At 42.3% G+C, this 10,104-nt stretch overlaps 1 non-coding gene across 1 annotated transcript; it reads right to left on the bottom strand.

The window, feature by feature from the left end:
• Positions 1–354: 354 nt before the first annotated feature.
• LOC122816831 lies at positions 355–520 on the bottom strand. The gene has a single exon (XR_006367103.1). It is a non-coding gene; the product is annotated as a U1 spliceosomal RNA (small nuclear RNA).
• Between the last annotated feature and the right edge of the window lie 9,584 nt (positions 521–10,104).

Raw genomic sequence — 10,104 nt, 5'->3', positions numbered from 1 at the left:
GCTATGTAGATGGTGCACTTCAGTAAGGCAGTATGCACCCTCATTAGGAAGAACACTCAGGGTGTCATGGTTTTATGTATTATTTATTTATTTATTTTTATTTAACACTTGTTTTCTGGGAAATTCTGACTTGGAACTAGCCAATTTACCAAATAGTGGAGGTCCGGGGAGAAATGCTCCAGATGCATGTCTTTGTAATATGGGAGGAAACCGGAACACCCGCAGGAAAGCCACACGAATGCAAGGGCATGCAGTCTCTGCACAGAAGGCACCCCAGCCGAGAATCGAACCAGAAAACTGCTTGCTATGATTTAACAAGCAAACTGCTGCACCACTGCCCTGTCCTAAAAAATTCACGGAACTGCATGAATGCGATCCCCCACTACTATAAATTATGCAGTTGAGTTTCCCGTATTTGGAGAAATCACAAGGGTCAACCCAACCAAAGCCTGCAATGGAAGAACCTCACCCTGGGGAAATCACCTTCTTGATCATGGTATTCCCCCAACCAGGTAAGTTTTCATACTGCACAAAGGCAATCTGCACCATCAGCACAAAGAACATTTTTTTTTTAATTGCTGTAATGCTAAGGATGTACAACATGTAGGCACAGTTCCCTGCAGGAATGGTGCACAATTCATCCTGGACATATATTCATAGTGCACTTCACATTGGTATAATATCTATGTGCACACTTAGCCTTAACCTGCTGAAATGAGAAACTCAGTTCAGAACATTATTGAAAACACTGCACTCATTTCCGATAGTAGTGCATTGTTGTTCAATTACACCTCATTTGGGCTTTATAATCTATGACTGTCATCACAGTTCTGCTTCTATATAAACACATACCAGACTAGTGGATGCTTGTGGAAGAAATGGTGAGGGTGTTAATGCTTAGGAACATGAACGAAAGCTTAACATATAAACACATAACTGTGTATATCTACGTATCAATCTGTACAAATATATATATATAATATATATATATATCTATAAATATATATATATATATATATATATATATATATATATATAAACCCCAAGATTCACTAACCTTCCGTGTAAGACTAAGTTAGTCTTACATGGAAACTGCAGTCTAAGAGTAAGACGTCAGCGCGCCATGCATATTCATGAAGACGCGCTGCCTCAACTCTAAGGCTAACACGGAGCATGCACGAGTGCAGGGGGCGTGTCGAACTGCCGAGCAGTCCAAAAATCCACCCCCTGCAAGTCTCTCAATTGGGAAATGTCAGCTGACATGAGCGAGTCCACTCAAATGTGTACATACCCAACACTACACTCCCCCACATTCTAAACCCCTGTACAATTATAAAATGTAAAACTTTTATTTATTTTTTTATTATTCCTGATATAGCTGCCTGTATTTGCATGTGTTTGCGCGAGTTTGCCCATTGCTTAGCTACAGTAAGCAGTTTAGACATTGAAGAGGATAATAAGAAACTTATATGCAAATTATGCAAAATAGCGATAGCGTAGTGGTAGAGCCTTCGCACAAAGAGGAGGCCTTCCCGGTTCAAGTCCCACCACTCCCCTTTCTATTTTCTGTTGGAAATCTGTATATAAAAATAATTCCTGACATTTATCTTTTAAATTTTAGTAAAAAGCATTGAAATGGCCTATGTAGTACTGAAGGATATTTTATATATATATATATATATATATATATATATATATATATATATATATATATATATATATAAGGTGAAATGGTTATGCATACTGATGAATGCATAAGTAACATATCTTAAGCAATGTGAAGCACTGCTAAGCAAAGTTTACCAGTATTAAGCACATTTAAGTATAATTGCTCATAGCTTAGCACTGCTTTAACTAGCACAATGGCTTTGTGCATAGCTGCGCATCGCGCCAACTAGCACAAACAAAACATGTTTGTGCGTAGCTGCGCACCGTGCTAACTAGCGCAATGTCGGGCAACGTCGAACAATGTAGAGCACCATAGAGCAACGTAGAGCAACGTTGGGCAAAGTTGAGCAAAGTCGGCTAAACACAGCCACATCTCCTAGCCGGTCTGGCTAGTAGTAAAATAAAAAGCAATGACAGGCCTCGAACCCAGGATACTGTGCACCATAATCACAGTACTGAACCACTAAGCCATGATAGCTTTTCATATGCATGCACTTTCAACACTCATATACATATCAATGGAAGTTTACCCATTGCTAAGCAGGTGTGCTTTCAGCTGAGTTTTTCAAAACTGGCCAATCACAGATAAGTGTGGGAAATGAGGCATATTTAATCTCCATAGGCAGGAATACTTGCCATAACTGGTTGTAGCTCCCATCTGCAGTCAGTATGGCCAGTGTTGGAGAGGGGTCTCGATTTCGAGCGCAACATTGATGCATTGAGGAGTCAAAAGTAATGGTTTGGCTCCTCGTCCATAATCATGAGGAGAGACTCCTGCAGGGCCGGTTTCAGGCACCCAATACAAAGCGGAAGCCTAGAACTGTGTAGCTCATGATCTCACCAGTGCCACAGGCATCCCTCAGACTGGTGAGCAGGTCAGACACCACTACTCAGACCTGAAGAGATGCAAGGAGGACCGACTGAACCAGTGGATACAGGAGGCCCGTGGGATGGAAAATGCCCCACTACTGAGTAGGTAGCCATGGAATGAAGTATGTAAGAATTGCTATTGTAGTCTATATTATGGATATGTATATCTCAATATCACTTCATTTACTTCACAGCTGCAGGTGTTTGTGCTGCGAATCAGCAAGCCTATACAGATAGGCTGCTAAGGCTGCGCCACCAGGCAGGTTAGTAATCATTCAGCTTGTACTGTTATGTAAAATAAATGAGAGAGCCTGAAAAAAGTGTTTTAACACAATAAATAAAGGTATAATAATTCTCTAATAATTATTCTGCATGTACTGTTATATAAAATAAATGCGAGAGCCTCTAGAAAAGTGTTATAAGTCTTTAATAAAGGTATAATTCCTGGAGTGTGTCTGTGTTCTTTTCTTTGATATGTTGTTGTACTCTTGCATTATATAAATAGTACTGTTGTATTAAGCGCTGTTAACACACAGTTGGGTAGGCCCATATAAAGTGGATGAAGGGAGTGCCAGTAGCTTTTAAGCATATTTACAGTCCTCAACTGTTGGTTCATGCCCAGCATGTACAGGTAAATCTGGCACATGAGTAGCTTGGTATTGTGTTCCCCAGAAATGTCATTGTGCTGTCAGAAATGTAGGGAGCTGTTAACATATAACTGATAATTTCACCTAAACATATCTAGATAAGTATAGGAAAGTAGAGCTGTCAGTGTACCATCTCAGCAGTAGTGTGTCTGAGCAATTCACAAAATATGTAGCAGTAACATCTGCATCCCGGACAGTTTGTATATCAGATACAGCCATGTATATAAAGATCTAGCAAAACCCATTTCCCAATTTAAGGACAATTGGGTAGTGTAATAATACATGTAGGGGACATATAAATGCAGTTAATAGGAATGTAGTGTAAACTAGAAGGATATATAAGTTGTTAATGGAGCTATCATTTTCCACCCTACTGTACGTGTATAAAAATGCAATTCCACACCTCAATGGGTATGTCTAATCTCAAAACATTTCATGGGACATATGTCCTATTGGTTTATAAATATGTGCATTTATTTCGATGCATGTCCCTGTTCAAATACCACAATATTGGTGGCCTGTTGCTATCAATTAAACCTGCATGCTGTTGTAATGTCCACTGTTGTTCTATATATGCATGTGTCATGCTTGCTGTTCAACTGTTGGAACTCTGGTGTGTTGGGTTAATAGGAATACTTCAGCATGCTGTTATAACTAATTGGGAATGATATTGACTGTTACTAACCCATATTTTCATTAAATCCTCCTAAACATAGAACGTAAGGGAAGGCCGGTCCCAGTGAACCCACCTGTCCCACCTAAGCTGGTGATGGCACCTGGCACCGGCAGGTCCGGTGCCCAGCCTGGGACCTCCACCTCCATTGGCCCTGTGCCACCTTCAGGTGGAAGTGCTGCAGGGGATGGGGCTCATCCCCCCCATGCAAGCGTGGGCAGAGGATGGCCACCTATCACCCTCCGAACGGTCCGGGCTGTGGTGCATAGAGAGATCGAGCGTTCTGTCGCTGATTCTCTATGCCAGCTTGAGGCATGAATGGCGGGACTCATGGGTGAGCCTGCTCCTCCTACGCAGCCCCTAGCACAGCCATCCTCTGGGCTGTGAAGGTGCAGTGGTGACTGCCCATGGGTGGGGATCTCAGTACCACTGTTGCCATCTGTGGGCTCATGGGCTTGCGATTTCCAAGCATCCTTCCCCATCAATGGTGTTCACCCACCACATGTGTCATATTCCGCCCCGTATGCATCATGTTTGTCTTGTCTGTTTACTTCCCCAACCTACCTCCCCAAATATACCTACTTCCCCTAACCCACATTCCACTCTCACCTGACAAAAAAAAAAAAGGGCAATCTGCTCCCAAAAAAATATTATGCCCCATACATAGCTGCCCATTTTGCACACATGTCTGCTGGACACATAAACTGATATTTAATTGGCAGTACAACATACCTTGTTGTCTTCACCCCTCTCTCAGAGGTGGAAGGTTTCATATTTTCCTCCAAAAGTATTGCATATGCACAGCTGTTGCTGTAAAAGAAATGGGCAGCTATGGTCCTTCCCTACACCCATCCTGCACATCCCGAGCTGTTCTCCCTACTGTCTTTCCCTCTTTGTGCCCCTTTTTCACCACTTTCCTCTCTCTCCATTTTCTTTTCTTTCAAAGAAATGAGCGCAAGGGTTAGCGGGAGTAAGCACTTTTAATCAGTAGTTAGCGGGTTTGCGTGAGTGTGCACTTGTGTGCGCTTAGCTAAGTATTGCTAAGCTTTGCGCAAACATGCACAAACCCGCTTACAACTGCTTAAAAGTGCCTTAGTCACCCTGCATGTGAGGGCCCTTGTTCTGCTCTGCAGCAAAATAAAACACCTCTGTCAGTCTCGAACCCCGGACCTTGGACACACTAGACTGCATGAAGTACCACTAAGCCACAGTAGACATACAGCAGGTTGTTGCTGAAATAGATATATCATGCATCAGAATGAGTGAATGTAAAGGAAAGATAGGAATGCCATAACACAAAACCTGTTCTGCGGAACTTTACCAGCAGTTGTTGTGGAATTGCATTATGTGTCAGTGATAAGAGAACCAGCCATTCTAGCAGTAAATAATGTTACAGCAGCACTTTACAACCCCCACATAGTATCATAGCAAGACAAACAGTGGTATATCTGATTAGGGCAGAGGACATACATCCCAACTGTGACTACATTTCAGGGATGTCCCTGATTTTGAAACATATGTTAGCTGTGTCCCTCTGAATCCCCTGAAAAGTACTGACATTAGTCAGAAAGGTGGGGTATTACACCTAATGAATAATGACAATATGTAGGAGTTAGACACTGCTTGTACTTCAGGTGTAGTAATCCATATGCACTGGTTCTCTCGAAGTCTCCACTTACTGTCTCTAATATTTTGAAGGTGTACCTCACTTTTACCTACCTTTACCTCACTCTGTTCAAATATGTACCTGAGTGTTTCAGAGGCCTGGCCGAGGCAGAAACACACAGGCATATCAGCTTTTCTGCTGTTACACCCTGTGCAAATAGCTTTGGAAGGATTTCCACAACCATACCCTTATGTAGGAGTACAACACTGAAATACCAAAGGATGTAGCCATGTACTGGTAGCAAATGACTGTAACAATGCCATTGTACCAGTGCTGAAAAGACCTGTGCATTGCACAGACAGAGAATAACAGCCAAACGTCTGGCTACCATCTGGATAGGTCCACAGTTGGGAGCTATGCAGCCAGACTACTTGCCTTGCTAAACTAACAGGTACACAGCAACCCTTTAAGTCCAGCAAGATAACATTCACACAATAATACATAATGCTCTCTGTATGTCTGCATCCCCACCCAAATGTACAATATACCTGTGTGTGTTCAGGGTCTACCAAGGATGTAGGTAGGCATACTCAGTACTGGAATTGTCCAGTTTTCTTGAGCATCCTGTGCTAATGTCAACAATAAAAAAGCACAAACTGTGCAGAAGTGAGTACATTAATATTCACAGTATAGCAGTTCACAAACAGTTCATGTGCCAAATTAATACATCTCAATAACTACTTATGTATGGCAGTTAATTGTATAAGTAGAAAAGAAACTACATACTCCCATGTATCTTGTGTTAGCATTTGTAGGGGTGAGTACAATTCTACACTGACAACTGTGTACTGGAAGTGGCAACATTCAGGTCTGAGTACAACATTTAAATCACTGGCTACACCCCTAGCTTCAGATATAAGAACTATACCAACCTTCTGACTTAAACAACGGTCTCCACAGCAAACAAGCATGGGCCCCACTTTGGAAAGCTGAAAGGGCTACGCCTACCTGACTTAGCAATTTATAGCATTGGGTTGCTATGACAGTGAGTACTGCAATTACCACACAGCAGGCTGCATGCAATTACCAAATGGTGGCCACCAATTGGTGCAGAGGCCATCACATGCATATGTGCAGATACCTATAAAAGCAGGCTGTACTTGCTGTCCACACACGCAATCATTCCATTGCAGCTATTGAGAGAGAGACAGAGACAGAGAGAGAGAGAGAGAGAGAGAGAGAGAGAGAGAGACAGACACACACCCACATCAACATCAACAGAAAAAAAAAAAAAAAGACACACGGAACTTAATACTACCAACACATACAAAGGAAAGGTATGTAACAGATATGTATTTACTGGCATGTAGTAGATGATTTTGAAGAGTACTCTACATACTTTGAAACATCCATATGTGGCAGCAGTATGTATCTATGCACAGATGCCCTGCATAACTACTGCCATGGACAAATCAGTGTGTAGCTGTGTGCAGTGGGACATAACTGTGACATATGTAGCTCAGCATTAAATGTCAAACATCTGATCCATGTTATCTGTGTTCTGTACAGTAGTGTGGACAATGGCTGTTTGAGGAAGTATGCATACAGCTATATAAACATGGATGTGACAGAGTAACACATGCATGATAGTCATATTAACATGTAGCTTAGCATTGGCAACTGCTGTACCAGGCTAGTATGCTAATCTAGCATTTGCAGCTATATATACACCATCTAATATTACTGTGTGCTCACATGTGACACCTGTTCATGTTGCAGCAAGGCCCAACAGGTCAGCCGTGAGGTCCAGGGACTTACAACAGTGTGGACCTTGTGTGTGTATGGCACACACATACGGAGAGATATATCTGTGTCAGATATATTAGCATCTGTACATGTGCATAGAGCAAGGAACATACTGCAACTGTTTGTGAAGGGTGGGCATATAGATGTTGGTGAAGGTTGTTATGTGCATATTTGTATGTAGGTTGTAGTGTGTGGCAAACAAGACAGCATACAGTGCTGGTATATGACATGTGGTGGTTAAACGCGGTGGGTGTGATTTGTTAGGTTTGCAGTGTTGCAGCCAGTGAGGCCTGCTAAAGCTACATGGGCTGAGAACACCTTCAATGCATTTCGCACAAGACTGTTCAATATTATTACATAACTGTATACCTCACAACCTTTCGCATAATTGATATTCCCACCATGAAAGGTAGATTGTATATGTGCCTATATGTATATCTATATGTACACCAATGGATGTTTATATGTATGTGTGTATATATATATATATATATATATATATATATATATATATATATATATATATATATATATATAGAGAGAGAGAGAGAGAGAGAGAGAGGGTCATATTTACTGCAACAGATGCCTGGTGACAAAGCCATGGCCTCAAGCTCAATGTTGAAAATGCATTGGCATCCCTTTTGGTAAAAACTCTGTGCCCATGAACTACCACATAGGTGGTAGTCTACTTAACACCGAAAGAGTGATAAGAGACCATGGGACACAGGTGGACAGTAGTCTCCCCTTTGATAATCACAGTGCCACACTAGTCATGTAATCTGTCTACATGGTGCACCTCATCACAAAAGGTGTGTCATCCAGGGAAAAAGAGGTCAGTGTTCCCCTCTACTCATCACTCATAAAACCCATTATAGAATACAATGCCCCTTTTGGTATGTACCTCACAAGACATCTACAGCAACTGGAAAGGCCACAGACATACCTCACAAAGAGTATTACCGGCCTCAAACAGATGCCCTATGCAGAACGTCTCACAAAACCACAGCTAGACTGTGTTGCATACCGCCTACCCAGAGGTGACTTCTGCCTAACATACAAAGCTATGTCAAACCCAGAGCTGTTGGACATGCTCCACGTAAACAGATCACAATCCCTATGAGCTACACGCTCTAGGGACCTAAACCTTGTCACCTCAATAAACAGAACATGCTGGAGGGATAGATTCCTATCTCAGAGACATCCCATACTCTGGAACAAACTACCTATCAATAGCAAACAAAGCTCCTCATTAGCAGTCGTCATGAATAATCCTGATGATTAGATTGGGGATAAAAAATACACCCCGGGAATCACCTCTGTGGCTCTGCTTGACAGGGGCACATGAAATTAAATTACATGGGTGTCAAAGGCCAGGGTACCATATGGCTAGGCTTCTATAGGCCCTAGGGCCAATAGCCTATTACCTACCTATGAACTGATACACACCCACATGTACTTGTTGCAATAATTGCTATGTGAGGTTGACTGAGTGTGATGGTGAATGTGTTGATGAATGTGTCAAAGTTGTGTATATGTGTGATAGCTTAGTGGGAAACAGTTTCTGTCATTGTATTTTGTGTCCTAGCTCTGATCCCAGCAAAAGATGTGTATGCTATTGCTAGGCAGAAAAAGCAGTATGGCATATGGTCTGACATGGTGTTGACTGGGGTGTGCCATTGTAGGCTAAAGCAGTACATGTATGCTTATTGATTGGTACTGCTGGTGAATCCAAATCCTGTATGAACTGTAGTACTACCTGAAGCTGTAGGCCTAAACAGCACAGTATGGTGTATGTCCACATTGCTTGGAACCACTGTTTTGTGTGTTCCCTGTAGTCCTCACAGATTACATACCTCAGGCATAAGGTTTTGTAAGTACTGACACACAGTACTGTATGGTACATAGGTAAAGCTCATCTGGGTTGCCATACCTTTGTGTCTTGTATGTATGTCTGATGTGTGTGTGGGTATGCCTGTAACATGCCCTCAGTCATATGTGTGTTACAGGATATAAGTGCATATCTAGCAACATGTATAGTCTAGTACAGCAGTATGCCACCTATATTCACGAATGTGCACATATGTTAGGCAGGGGTTTGCCATCAACAACTAGTATGGTATACTGGCAATACTGTAACTGGACTTTACAATCATTGCAATGGATGACATATTTCTTTATGCATTAGCTTGATATATATCTCCTGTGGCTAGGTGGTGCATTGTGTTGCATACAGTGTGCCATGTACTGTTGTATAGTCTTACATACTGGTTTCTCTTTGTTGCTGTGCAGAACATGGTTTAATATATAGAGCGTGCCAGGCACTGTCAGGCAGTTGTGGGTTGAGCACTGATATGTGGCATTGAAAGTGTGTATCCTCTGACAGCCAATAGGTTGTTATAGATGGCAGTTCAGTGATATCTGTGCTTTAGAATAAGTGTGCCACATGACTTGCTCACACATATTGTTTCTTTGTCTTCCAGGGTCATGGCCCACCATCGCAACCCAACCTATAGTCCAGCTGAGGATGAAGTAATAACAACCAGTCTGGTTCAACACTACACCCTGCTTTTCTCAAGAACCAGCCAGGACCAGCACGAGCAGACTGCACTGTGGCAAGATATTGTCCATAGGGTAAATGACATAGGCATGCATAACTGGACATATGAGCAGGTACGCCATCACTGCAGTGATTTACTTAGACATGTCCGGCAGAGTGCGTCTGATGTCCGTAGACAACAGCTTGCCACAGGCTGTGGGGTTACCATCCACCCCCCCCCTCACCAGAGTGGAGGAGATGCTCCTGAGCCTGGTGGCTCCTGGCCAACAACAACAAC

This window comes from Protopterus annectens, chromosome 1.part1 (genome assembly GCF_019279795.1).
Source record: "Protopterus annectens isolate FY-2018-M chromosome 1.part1, PAN1.0, whole genome shotgun sequence".
NCBI lineage: Eukaryota > Metazoa > Chordata > Ceratodontiformes > Protopteridae > Protopterus > Protopterus annectens.
Note: the sequence above shows the minus strand (reverse complement) of the source record. Positions and strands in the feature narration are given on the sequence as shown.